The sequence below is a fragment of the Protopterus annectens genome, chromosome 9.part0 (assembly GCF_019279795.1).
Source record: "Protopterus annectens isolate FY-2018-M chromosome 9.part0, PAN1.0, whole genome shotgun sequence".
Lineage (NCBI taxonomy): Eukaryota > Metazoa > Chordata > Ceratodontiformes > Protopteridae > Protopterus > Protopterus annectens.
Genome location: NC_056743.1, coordinates 1096984175 through 1096998643, shown reverse-complemented (window position 1 = coordinate 1096998643; position 14469 = coordinate 1096984175). Strand labels below are relative to the sequence as shown.

Genomic DNA, 14469 nt, shown 5'->3' with positions numbered 1-14469 from the left:
TCCTGTAGTAGTGGAGGCCCATGGGATATACTTATATGACTCCTTAAGACATTCTGAATGCCAGTGACTTTTTACTTTTTTTAACACCTTACTGATGCACTCAGGCTTATTTACAAACTCACTTTTTCTAAAGAATAGCGAAACAGTCCATTTAGCTGCACTGACAAGCTCAGAAAAAAGGTGAAACATGGCATGTCTATAGCTAGTGGGCAGTGCAGTGGTATAGTAGTTAGCATTATCACCTCACACCAAGATGTTTTCTGGTTCAATTCTTGGCTTGCGTGCCTTCTGTGCTGAGTCTGCATGTTCTCCCTGCATTTCTGTGGGTGTCCTCTGGGTGCTCTGGTTTTGTCCCACATTCCAAAGACATGCATCTGGAATGTTTCTCCCTGGGACTCTGCTGAAAATGAGCTCTGTTCCAGTCAGACTTTCCTGGTAAACAAATGTTAAATAAATTGTGAAGTTTGTCTTAATTGGCCTGAATGCACCAGCAAAGACTAAAAAGTAAAAATGAAAAGTCATGGGCATTTATAAGTCATGCAGCTGAAACACTTCTCAACCTCTTAGCACAAGAAAGCTGGTCAAAGCAAATAATGGAGGTACAAAGGCCTAAAACTAGCGACACATTTTAAAAACTACTCTTACAAATTTGTTAGATTAACAAGTTTTACTTTAGTTTGAATTTTCTGAAGGTTAATCAGAAAAAAACTAAATGAAAACTCCAGCCAAGCTAGAACTTCCAATGAGTGACCTCCCAAACCTCCTGTAACAGAGGCACATGGGATATATGCAAATGACCCTTATGAACATCAGGTGTTTCAGCTATATGGCGATTCTGATTGCCCATGACTTTTACATTTGAAGTCGTTTTAATGGGACAATTTCAAGCCAATAAAGCCAAACCCCAATAGCTATGGATATGCATATTTCGGCCTTGTTATGACCTCGTCAGCATAGCATAAGCAGAGTGTTTGACTAAGCATAAGAAACACAGGGTTCTTCAAATGTAAAAGTCATGGGCAATCAGAATGCCATATAGTTGAAACACCTGATGTTCATAAGGGTCATTTGCATATATCCCATGTGCCTCTGTTACAAGAGGTTTGGGAGGTCACTCATTGGAAGTTCTAGCTTGGCTGGAGTTTTCATTTATTTTTTCTGATTGTTTTTTCAGTGTGACCTTCTAACTCTTTGTTTTAATTTTCCGAAGGCTAAAACCTCAGATGTTTGTTATTATTTAGTGACTTGCTCAGAGTCGTTAGGAAGACAAATCTAAGGGAATCAAACCCTGCATTGGAGGAAGCAGCTTGTTGACTCTGTTCATTGTTTTAATCTTCTAAGCTAACTACCAGACAAAAACAGAAACTGCCTCATGGAAGAATCAAACTCACAACCTTCACATTATGAGGCTGGCACTCTACCTCATTACACTACTGAGACTTCCTTTCTTTGTTCTCAGCACTATCAGCAAATGGAGTAATACCACACCCTTAGAATGCCGTCCTGAAGGTTGCTGCCCAACAAGCACTGTACTACTCTGTTCCTGTTACACTTTGCTTTAATCTGACACAAGTCTGTTTTCTTTGCTTACTTAAAACTCTTGACCAAGTAATTCTCAGTCATCCAGTGACCCTTTGTCAGGAGGAAACCCTGTGAAGTTATGACCCCCAAGCTGCAGAACAAATGTGGGTGCAGTAAATCAGTTAAGGCATTTGTAATACAGAATTATATTTCCAGTTATTTCCAAGCCTGTAGTCAACACAATAAGCCACTTTGGCACATAGGCAATCAAAGCAGCTAGGCTGTAGCACACTTCGGCTAAACTGCTTATCTCTGTCAATTATGTTAAAGAATGATTCACAGTGACTTGAGTCTTGTTTACAGTGATCATGGGACGTGTGTTGGGCAGAAGTGAACACGTAGCTTTCTTAGGCATTTCTGTGAATAAACTGCTTAACCCATAAAGGACACTTCTTTAACTGTATCAGTGCCTGTATGTATCAGTGCCTGTTCCTTAAAAGGGGCATATTTTGCTCTCAATGAGCTGAACAGCTAGGGTGATTGCACATACTTTTAATTTCAACAAGCATGCAGCTTTTCTACTAATCTCTCTCTTTCTGTCTCTTCTCTAGTCTCAATAAACCCATTTCTGATGTCATCAGAGCCCACTGCTTGCATTTCACTCCTGCTGTAGCAAAGTAGAAACCATCAGTAACATGAGCTTAAAACCAAACCAATATATTTCAAACTATCAAGGGTATAAATAATGAATTTTTGCTGCACAAACTTAAAAAAAATTACTAAAGCTGTACACAGTAATAAGAGAACAATGATGACAAATTGTACTGCCATTGCAGAAGTTTATGGATTTCTTCTCACCTTCAAAGTAATGCTTGCTCCTAACCTTGTCCAAAGAGAATTCTCTTATTTTTTTATCTGCTAAGTTAGCACAGCCCATTCTAACATTCTTTGTATGCCAAAACAGGCTATAAAGCCATGGCACTATACAAACTGCAGCAGTGGTACTACAGGTAGCGCACTTGTCTTTGGTACAGAAGTCTATAGGCTCTGTTCCCACACCAGGTAGATGGATTGTTGTGACACTGCAGTGCGGCACAAGGGGTGGGAATAGAACCCACAGACTTTTGTACTAAAGACAAGTGTGCTACCTGTTGTACCACTGCTGCAGTTTGTACAGTGCCAAAATCAAAACCTGAGTTGTGTGTCTTCTTTGGATAAGATGTTAAACTGTGGCCTCATCTGCCTGCATTGATGATAGCTCCCAAGGTATCTATATAAAAATAAATAAATAGAGAAGGTTCTCTGATGCCCTAGCCAAAATTTCCCTAGTAGTACAAATGCCACCTTGAGTCTCTAGACTACTAGCCTAGTAGGACTGACCTGGTCAGCAAAGACTAATTATATCATGACCCCCCCCCATTAATATTCCAATTGGGAACAATTCCAATATTACAACGTGCATGCTGATTGGTCAGCTTGCATGTTGTAAATTGACTTATACTAATGGAAAAAGGTCCAGTCGCCCAGACTTTTTCCGTTAGTATAAGTCTTTTTTTAAAACACTGTCTCGCTATGTTAAAGGAGTTTAACATAGCGAGACAGGTTTAAAAAAAAGCAACGGACATCTCCATTGCTTATTTTAAAGCTGCCTCGCTATGTTAAACCCATTTAACATAGCAAAACAGTTTGGAAAAGCAACGGAGATCTTGCTTTCTCCGTTGCTTTTTTCAAAACTGTCTCGCTATGTTAAATGGGTTTAACATAGCAAGACAGCTTTAAAAAAAACAATGGAGATTCTCCGTTGCTTTTTTTAAACCTGTCTCGCTATGTTTAACCCATTTAACATAGCGAAACAGTAAAAAGCAACGGAGATCTTGCTTTCTCCATTGCTTTTGCCCACAGTTCTGATGTACTGCGTATGCGCAGTACATCAGAACTGCCGCAGAATACCAGACAGCTGTGGAAGGGCAGCAAGGAGGCATTATACAATGCCATTATTTAAGAAAAGTAATTATTTTTTTTCTTAAATAATGTCATTGTATAATAGCTATAACCCACTTCTGGGTGTGGATAATGCTAGATTTACCCACGGTTGGCTTTGTTTGGCCACTCGGGCTTCGTCCTTGTGACCAAACCATGCCAACCGTGGGTAAATCCAGCATTACCCCACCCAGGTGTGGGTTATTGCTATAATAAACCACGTGTAGTCAAACATGCATTATGTGAGGCATGGTGTACAAATTCTTTCTAAGGGGCAACAGTAGGACCTTAAATAGTTCACTTTCAAATACAACCATAAAATGAACAATGGTGCAGGTAAGCCAGTAAAGATGACAGCTGTAATCAGTACGATGTGTCTGTGTTTAATAGTGTTTGGTTTAAAGACTTCCAGTGCAATAACATTACCACACAGCAGACATCTTTTACTCCGTATGTAGGAGTGGTACCATAGAACAAAGAAGCTAAGCATCTAATGTGCTTGTCAGAAATTTCTACTTTCTCTCCAGGGGTGGAATGTTGACAGCTGGTGTAGAATTCCAACATGTTTGGCTACACATCTGGAGGACACAGAGAGGATAACACTTACCAGTTTAACAAGTTACTAATGATGTAAGAGACTGCAGGCAAAGTCACATAGTGATGCCCCCATGCACTATTACACAGCTTTGTCCTCTGTCTTTTCTCCACTCAGGAAATGGTTATTTCTAGCCCAGAAGGTTGACAATGACAATTCCATAAGTGAATAGTCTATCTGGGATGTTGCAAGATTGCCCTTCAAGGATTTCTCTATTGCTGAAGCAGACAAGATACCAGTAATAAGTCATTCCATAACTAAACCACTTCACTATTATACCTTAGGAAGTGAAAACAGTAAATAATACTTATAGTAAGTTTAATGTTTAACATGTAACTAAGGCAGCAGAGCAGAAAAAAAAACATTACTTATTACTTGATTTTCTGAGCATAAATGTCTGTACCTTTGTTCTCTTCCCATCCTCAGACATATACGTTTTGCTGCATGAATGTTTATTTCCACCATTGTATGATACTGTTTACCTTACAAGTTACATTTCCAGCTACCAAAATGTCTATGCTTCACCAGTAAGAGTGTGACAGTGCCTTAAAATTAACTGTAAGACAGCTACACATATTACATTACATACCAAGATCACTGACTCACTGTAACTGACCTTCCGCTTATTTCATGACAGACAGAATGCCAGGGGACTAAGTAAGGCAATCCAAACGTCCATTTCCCTAACTACAACTTCCAGCTACTCCTTAGGTGGGTCTTCATATATTCTTAGTCCAGCCAAGAGTTCCAATCCATCCAGTGTGTCCTATGGGATATGCTGTGCACAATCCATGTGGCATTCTTATAAGATAAAAGAACCGCGATGTTGGCCCTGTCCATCTGAAGAGCAGTGTCTCTAATCTGAGGGTCTACTGAATCACCAGGCTCCTCATTCTGTTGTGAAACTTCAGCATAACAAGCTATGGAGAAATCTCACTTCTAGAACTTCTAGCTGCAGTCTCATTCTTTTGGTCGGATCCCAAGCTAATGACCGTAGTTGAAGGTGAGGATGAACAGCATGTCATTCAACCTTTATCTCCATAATTATCTATAAAGCAAAAAATAAATAAATAAATAATCATAATAATTTAGAAAAAGGCCCTAAATTTGGGACCCTCTTTGCAAAATATTGGCAATATTAACTTACAGCTTTTAAAAAATGTCCAATTTTAGGAGGGACAGAGGAACATTTTGAGACAAATTTATATGTCGATAAAAAATAGGGACACTTGAGAGGTATGATGCATGGTTATGTGCAGTCTTATCCCAAACTCAGTTCCTGCTTTAGTACCACATATGTTCAGCATTCACAAGGCTATAACTATGGTCACAATGCACTTAGACTTGTACTTCCCTTCTACTGCTTATGAAACAAAACTGAAAGTACTTAAAAGTACTACTCTGAGCACAGCTGTTCAACACACATACACAAATGCATACATACTACATACTCAGACAGACACACACACTGACATGCACACATTTACATACATACATACACACACGCGCACACACACACACACACACACACACACACACACACACACACACACACACACACACACACACACACACACAAACACAAATAAAAGATTCAGAGCCATACACACATATTCAGGTAAACACAAACACACATGCACATACACAATGCACTCACATAAGAAGATACACACATGCACACATTCAGGTAAACACATGCACATACACACACTCACAAAAGAAGATTCAAACTCAAACACACACACACACACACACACACACACACACACACACACACACACACACACACACACACACACACACACACACACACACACACACACACACACACACACACACACACACACACACTCTGTAGGGAATTGTTCAAGTTGTACTGCCAGAAATATCTATCAGCTGAAGCTGTTCATCAAGGGAGACCCTACCAGGTGTTCATGGCCACACATGGAAGGCTGCTGCAGCTCACTTCTAATGTATCTTTTCCATCACAATGTGATGACAATCCCCAGAAGGGATCATTTTCAAGTAATCAGATTATCACCTCAACATTTTGAAGACATTCATTTTGTGCTGTCTTAAATACACAGTAGTTCATAGCCCATACCCCTTGGAATATTCCTTGAACATTTTAAGCTACTTCAAATGGTTTGAAGCAATATGGTAAACTGTTTATTTTGTCATGAAGGCCTATATTTCAATCCCATTACCTCTTATTTTTACACATTGTGGCCCTTGAGTAAGTTGCTTAATTTTGTTGTGTTCTTGGGTCACTCCAATAAAAAGGGTTTCATTGCTTTAAAGGGACTTCTAGTTACTACAGTGCAGACCCCCCCCCCACAAATTTGGATACTATAGTTTTGTGAAGGTGCTCAACATTGCAACACATGTTCAAGTAAACTGATCATGGATTGCTTCAGGACATTACATACATGATGTTAGCTGTGGCTATATGCCAGTTTTCTGATTAAATATGCAGCGTATGCAGGTATTCCTAGGGGTTCAAACTTTATCATCCACAACATGGCTCTGAGCCAGAAGTCTGGCTATAAAGAAAGGTATAACCTGCATCACTTTCTCTTCTGTTTTTGTAAAGAGACCTGGGTAAACTTACCAACAAATGTGCTTGTTGATTGTGTGATGTATAATGCACTAAAGCAAAGCTCACCAGCACTTCTAACTGCAAACAGGGCATGAAAGGACCATTACATGATAACACGTTACTATTAAAAAAAAATGAGTATCTTATTGCTACCAGGCCTACAAATATATACATTCTATTTGAAATGCCTATGTACAGTATAAACAGTAGGCCGAACAGCTGGTCACAGATATTCTGGGTAGAAACATTCTGGAAGAAGGCCACAGTGGTACAGCTGCCTTGGCAAGGTATGCATTGGGAACACTACAAGCACATAAATCTCACATGCTGAAACCCACCATTTTGATGCTAATGACGCAAGCCTCTTGTTGCTCAGGTACGCTGCCTCTTGAGCTCGAATTCGAATATGAATTCGGACAAGTAGCAGACTGAAATGTGTTACTCGACTTTAAGCAAGGCAAGTGTGGCAGCCAAGGGGAAGAAAGCATGAGAGGCATTTTAGGATTAGGGAGTAGGAGGGGAATTTTACAGTTAAGGAGCAGGAGAGAAATTTAGTTTTAGGGAGCAGAAAGGGAGTTTTATGGTTATGGAGTGATCAGGGAATTTAGTTTGATGGGAGACTGAGTTTTCAGTTTAAGGAGCAACTGGGGACTACCAAATTAGGGTACTTTTTCAAGCAAGTGTCAGCAAGCAATTGTGTCACGATCTATTAGAAAATGAACACCTGTACTAGACCCTGTGCATTCACCTGTCCAGTACAGTTTTGCTGTACTTGTCATAGCAGGTGATTTAGCTTGGTGGCCATGTGAAAAAAGTTGCTTAGTCACCTCTTGACATTGCTGTCTGTTCATACTTTTTGGTGGCATTGTCAAACCAAAGACATACAGAGCAGTGCTGAATGCTATGTGGAGTGAGGCCCAAATCAGTGCAAGCGACATGGAGCAGCTCAAATGAATCATACTGTTACATCCGAGTGACGCTTCCAGGTGCATCTGCAGTTAACTCCTACTGACCCCTATAGGCGTCAAATATTGCTTGTTCATATTTGCATCAATAATTCTAAAACCATGCTATGTACGAGGTTTTAAATGATTTCACCTTAAAGCTTACACAGTAGCAAACTCAACTGCATTAATATTTGACCTCTGTCTCGTGCAGGTAAAGAGATATTAACTGTTGTTTTTATGATATTAATTTATACAGGTATAATTTTCACACTTTTCTAAATATCTCAACAATCAAGTAACACAGACAGAACTCCTTAGCCTCATATGAAAGCTCTCAGCTAGATGAATAAAATACTGCTGACAGTATGTGTGTAATTTCAGTGGTTGCTGATATGTTGTAAGTTGTTTACAAAACATTACAAATGTAATATGTTTACTGTAATGTATAAAATTCAGTTTAAGACCTAGAAACTAAAGAATACTACCACTATAAAAATAGTTTGTGCTGAAGAGTTTGTCATTTATACTTCTTACATAACCACTATGGTCCCAAAGATGTGAATATTTGTTTGAAATGTGAGGACATAATTTGATTCTGTTAAATGGCTTAGGCTCCGTCCATTGGAAGTTAACAGTGCAAAATTCCTGAGCTCCATTGGAGTGAATGATTAATCAGCTGATTTGATTTACCTGCCACAGGCATATTTACTGGAGACAGAAGCCATGACAAAGACAAGGCCTTGGTTCACAAAAGGAAATGGGTGGGAAGCTAAGAGAGGAAACAGGGATAATAATAATAAACAATGAAACGATTTACTGTAAGTTGAAACTAATCAATAAATAAAAAAAAAGAAGGAAAAAAGCATGGAGGGATATTTTCTCCATGTGTGTCAAGTATCACAGTAGGAAGGAACTAGAAAGAGCTGGTAGGGGGTGGTATATTTTAAAAATGCAACAAACATACCTCCAGGTTGGTTAAACAGGATGATTCCATGGAACTCATCGATGTACAAGTCACCACAGATAAGGTCCCTCACCATATTATGGCTAGCTACAGGTCACAATCTATGTCCATAGAGTCTCATGACTGTTATCTAAACCTGCTAAAGGCATTCAGCATCCAACCACACACTCTATTCATGGGTGACTTTAACTAATCTCTATAGACTGGGAAACTTAAATTGCCTCAAACTCACAGGCCCAACACTTCCTGGACTTTAACACAAGCATCTTGGAACAGATAGTGCACACCCCAAACAGAGGATTAAACATACTGGATCTGGTACTCACCAATATGGGCCTCCCCACATCACGTCCTCACTAGTCAGGTAAGATTACAAAGCTATTAAGTGACAGTTTATCAAAATTCAATGCTCCCCCTAACCCTGAGAATACAAGCACCTGTGCTAAATTAATCACAGAGTGTCCTTTGGGAAACTGTCAACCCAAGTTAATTACTCCATCAATAAAACACCCCTAATAGTTGACCCAGTAAAAAGGGATCTGGATTTTGACCAACATGTAACTAACATAGTAAGAAAAGCATTCTATGTCGCCAAACTTACAAGGAAGGGTACGGCATCCAGGTTCAGGAAAGTTACAGTACCACTCTACTCCACCCTTATCAGACCTATCATGCAAAACAATTCCCTTTTTTGCATGTACCTAACCAGACAACTGCAACAGCTGGAACGCCCACAAAGCTTTCTCACCAGGAGAATTCAGGGCATGAATACCCTTGTCCTACACTGACCATCTAAAGGCTTCGTCTATGTATTCAGTCTCCTACAGGCTGCTGAGAGATGATTTTTGCCTGGCTTACAGGGCTTCTTCAGACGCAGCCTTGACAGATCTGTGGCACATGCACAAAACAAACAGCACCAGAAACACTAGATCCAGGAATGTGAACTTCACTTGTGACATCAACAGAAAGTGCTGAAGTGACAGATATGTGCCCCTAAGAATCCTCACGCTATGTAATAGGCTCCCCATACATGTGAAACATAATTCATCCCTGACCCTATTCAAACAAACCATGACAATTTGATGGGAAAAGTACAGTTCTGTATACTTACCATAAATGTAGATGTTCGAGTGTATTCACTGTTGCAGTCATTACATTTGGGTAATCTGCTGCCAGGTTGCCCTCAGTCTGCCTGATTAACAAAGTCTTGGTTCCTGCGTCAGTTGCTGTCCCTTCTTCCATGACGTCAGGTCGTCAGGGGTATAAAACATGCAGCCGATGCCATTACATCAGTTTTTCTTGCCCCAGATGTCAGGTGCCCCCCAAATGGGGAGCAAAAAAAAAATATATATATATATATATATATATATATATATAATTTAAAACACAAAAACTATACCTCCAAACAGAAGCAAATACACCAACAAGGCTTTAAAGCATAGTAAAAGAAAGTAGAGGTATAGTAAGAGAAAAACAGGGGGCTGGAGGGTAGGTAACCAGGACTGCAACAGTGAATACACTCAAACATCTACATTTATGGTAAGTGTACACAACTGTACTATGTTCTTCGTGTTTCACTGTTGCAGTCATTACATTTGGGTAGATTCCCAAAGCTAAGGTTGGGAGGATGGATTTATAAGGCCCTGCAGGACAGCAGTGGCAAAGCCAGCTCTGGATTTAGAGAAGAAAGGTAAGTGGTAATGCTTGGAGAATGTATGAACTAAGCTCCAGGTAGCAGCTTCTAGAATGTCTCTGGTAGGAACACCTCTGAGAAAGGCAGCAGAAGTAGATGCAGCCCTGGTGGAATGAGATCTGATCCCCTGGAGGATAGTTTTACCATGGTGCATATAGCAGAAATGAATATAATGGCTTATCCATTTGAAAATAGTCTGTTTTGAAATAGCCTTTCCCTCTGCCCCTGCAGCAAATGCCACCAGTAGTTGTTCAGATTTTCTTAGAGATTTTGTCCTGTTTAAGTAAAATCTAAGTTGTCTGTGTACATCCAATTAATGCAGAATTTGCTCCCCCTTGTTCTGTGGATTGGGAAAGAAAGTTGGCAAATGAATGGTCTGATTAAGAGCCACACTGGATACCACCTTAGGCATGAAGGATGGATTGGTCCTGAGAGACACCCTGTCCGCATGAAAAATAATGAAAGGCTCCACTGCCATAAGAGCCTGTAATTCAAAGATTCTTCTAGCTGAAGTGACTGCTATAAGGAAAGCTGTTTTCCAGGAGAGAAATTTTAAGTCTGCAGTAGCAGCCGGCTCGAAAGGAGGGAGAGTGAGTTTTTCCAATACAAAATTGTGGTCACAAGCAGGGGTTGGAGCTCTCCTGGGTAGTCTTAAGTTTTTGGCCCCTCTGAGATACTGCTTTAGCAGAGGATGAAAGAAGAGGGGAGGTTCTGTGTTGTAATGAGCTGAAATGGCAGAGGCATGGATTTATATGGAAGAAAAGGACAGGCCCTTGTGAAGCATCTCAGTTAAGTATTGTAAAATCTGAGGAATATTGGGCGCTGCTGTGCTTATTCCTTGTGATTGGTTCCAGGCACAGAATCTTTTCCATTTGTCAGCATAAGATTTTCTAGTACTAGGCCTTCTCGCCTACAAAATGACATCCATTACAGGTTTGCTGAGGGATGCTAAAGGTGAATTTAGGTGATTAACCATGCTGCAAGATTCAATGTTTGAAGCTGAGTGTGCAGAATTTGGTTGTACTGCTGAGATAGTAAGTAAGGGGTCTGAGGCAGGTGCCACGGTGGAAGGTGTAACACATTGCGCAGGAGTGGGTACCGGTGTTGGCGAGGCCAGTCTGGAGCAATCAGAATCATTTTGGTTTGTCCTGTTTGACTTTTAGTAGAACTTTGGAGAGCAGAGGCAGAGGGGGAAAAGCATAGACTGTTTTTTCCAGGTGAATGATAGAGCATTCACTTTCCAAGCTTTTTTGTGATGAGTTCTTGTGCAGAATTTGTCCAACTGATAGTTCAGGGGTGAGGCAAAAAGATCTATGTCTGGACTCCCCCATTTGCATGTCAACATGTTAAAAATCCGTGGTTCCAGTTTCCATTCGTGTGGGTCCATAAGATTTCTGCTTAGTCTGTCTGTCAGAGTATTCAGCTTTCCTGGCAGGAATTGAGCTTGTAGTTGTATTTGATAGGTCAAGGCCGTGTTCCACAATGCCATGTAGTCCTTGACGGCTGTCAGTGCATTCTGTACAGCTAGTATCTCTTTCTGATTGATATGAAGGTGCATTTGATTTGGGCTCCATTTGCCCTGAATGCACTTCCCTGCCAGCTGAGCCCCCCAAGCATAGTCTGATGCATCTGTAGTTAGGGTTTGGGCGACAGGGGGTGGAGTGAATGGCAGTCCCTTGTTTTGGTGGCAGGCCTCTGCCCACCATAGGAACTCTAGTTTCAGGCAAAGTATGATAGGAATCATTGTTTCCAGACTCTGACAATGTTGACTCCATAAACTTTTTAAGTACCACTGAAGTTTCCTCATATGCAGTCTTGCATATGGAATTAGAAGAATGCAGGAGGCCATGAACCCCAAGGCTTGAAGAATTTGTATTGCAGATAGCAGGGTTTTTGTGGCCACCTGTTTGAAGTAAGTCACCAATTGAATTTGCTTTTCTGGCATAAGGTAAGCCATCTGGGCAGTTGTGTTCAAGCTTGCACCCAGGAATGTAATTTTTTGAGAGGGTACCAGTTGTGATTTCTTTTCGTTTATTGTGTACCCTAGACAAGTTAGAACCCTTTTTAGAAATGCCAGATGCTTTAGAAGACTGTCATTGTTCTCTGCCTGAATTAGACAATCGTCCAGGTATGGATAGATTTGAATATTTCTTTGCCTGCAAAATGCAATTACTGTAGCCAGGCACTTTGTGAAGACCCTGGGTGCAGTAGATAAGCCAAAGGGCAGTGCAGAGAACTGGTAATGAAAATAGGCTATGTTGAAGTGGAGGTATCTTCTGCAAGATTCCCTGATTGGGATATGCAGGTAAGTCTCTTTTAAGTCTAGAGTTACCAACCAGGCATCTTTGCCTAGCATAGGAAGTAGCTGTTGAAGAGTCAGCATCTTGAATTTTGGAATGTCCAGAAATGTGTTTAGAGTAGATAAGTCCAGAATTGGATGCCATGAGTTGTCTTTTCTGGGTACCAGGAAAAGTCTTGAATAGAAACCTTGTCCCTTTTCCTCTTCTGGTACTGGTTGAATAGCCCCCATGTTCATGAGGGACAGAACATGTTTCTGGGCCTCTGCCCACTGATTTGGGGGCAGGTCTGGCCATCCATTTGGGATTGGCAACATGTGGAAATGAAATCTGTATCCCTGGGATACTATATTTAAAACCCATTTGTCCTGGGTTATAAGTTGCCAGTTTCTTGCATGAAGTGCCAGCTTTCCCCCCAAAGGGGCAGCTAAAAGATAAGTGCTTGGTGAGTGTAGAGGGAAGTCATTGAGACTGTTTACCATAAGAAGGTGCCTTGTTGGTTCCAGATTTGGAGGTGGAGGCACCCCATTGTTTTGTTCTAAAGGTCCCTTGTGACTGAAACTTGGAGCCTTTGGAATGTCTGGGTTTGACTTGAGTGGCTCTGGAAGGAACTGGAAAGGACCAGTTCTTAGTAGGCCAGTGCCTACTAAATCTTGGAGGTTGCACGTGTAAGAAATCTTTCGCAGTTTTCATAGATTTAGCTTTATCTTCCATCTTTTTTAAAACTTCTTCAGCCTTATTACCAAAAAAGACGGTCCTGTTGTAAAGGATCATCCGACAATTTTGCTTTAACATGATCAGGCAGAGTTTGCTCTTTGAGCCCAGCATGCCTTCTTAACACAGACCCAGTTACAGCAGCCCTGCAGGAGGCCTCCAAAGAATCAAAACCACATTGCAAAGTATATTTTCCAACTTGTTCAGCTGAATGCAATAAATCCTGTAAATCTTAATTTTCCACACAGTCATAAATTAACATTATTTTCTGTTTAAGCAGTCCCATAATATGCTGTTGATATTTAAGCATATGAAACTGACAGTTTAAAGCCCTGATTGCCAAGGTTGCAGAAGTGTAAACCTTCTTACCCCATCTATCCAGCGCCCTGGAATCTCTATCAGAAGGGGTAGGATTTTTAGCAGTAGAAGCCTTAATGCCCTTGGGACCCTGACAAATGGTTTCAGGATCTGCAATAGGATTTTTGAAAAGGAATTTGTGGGAGTCAGGAACGCTATAGTATCTGTCTGGCTTACAAGGAGCTGGAAGCAGAGAATCAGGAGCCATACTATATTCTGAAAAAACATCATCAACAATGTCTAGAACAGGAGGCATAGCCAAAGGCCTATGCTGAGGAAGAAGAAGAAAATCCCTAAGTCTCTTTTCAGATTCAGAGAAATCCTGACTTTCCCAGTGGAAATGTTCCCTTAAGGTATGTAAAGTTTCCCCAAAAGAAAAATCCTCAGTGGAAGAAGCAGAAGGAATGGAATCTTCTGCATCAGAGTCCTCTCATAAGTAGGTATAGACAAATCCTGTTCATTAAAAGAGTCAGAAGAAATAGAATCCTGTTCAGAAGATTCATGATCAATGTCTTGCCTAGGCCTCTTAGAAGGAGGGGGTTTGCTACCCCTGATCAGAGTAATTAAATCTTCAGCCATTTTGATCATTTGTTTTTTAGGCATAGGGGCCTACACATGTGGCCCAGGCGTCGGTTTTTTAGACATAGATTTAGATTTTAGCCTTAGTTTTGAAGATGGCGTCGGTCTAATATACAAATCTGTAGGCCTGAAAACAACCTCAGAAGCTGGTGCCTGCACAGCGGCTCTGGACCCATCTAAGGTAGAGACATCCGCAGGTTCCATAATTGAAGCATCTCGCGGC

At 40.7% G+C, this 14469-nt stretch overlaps 1 protein-coding gene across 5 annotated transcripts in view; it reads right to left on the bottom strand.

Annotated features, from left to right (window-relative positions):
* LOC122811830 (homeobox protein Hox-D3-like) overlaps nt 1–14469 on the bottom strand; it is a 1090053-nt gene that overhangs the window by 746699 nt on the left and 328885 nt on the right. For 2 of the 5 annotated variants that reach the window (XR_006366294.1, XR_006366292.1), the window contains exon 2: nt 4713–5144. The exons of the other annotated variants lie outside the window; for them this stretch is intronic. The gene's annotated coding sequence lies outside the window, so the exon portion shown is untranslated. The remainder of the gene's footprint in view (nt 1–4712; nt 5145–14469) is intronic. 5 annotated transcript variants of the gene reach the window in all.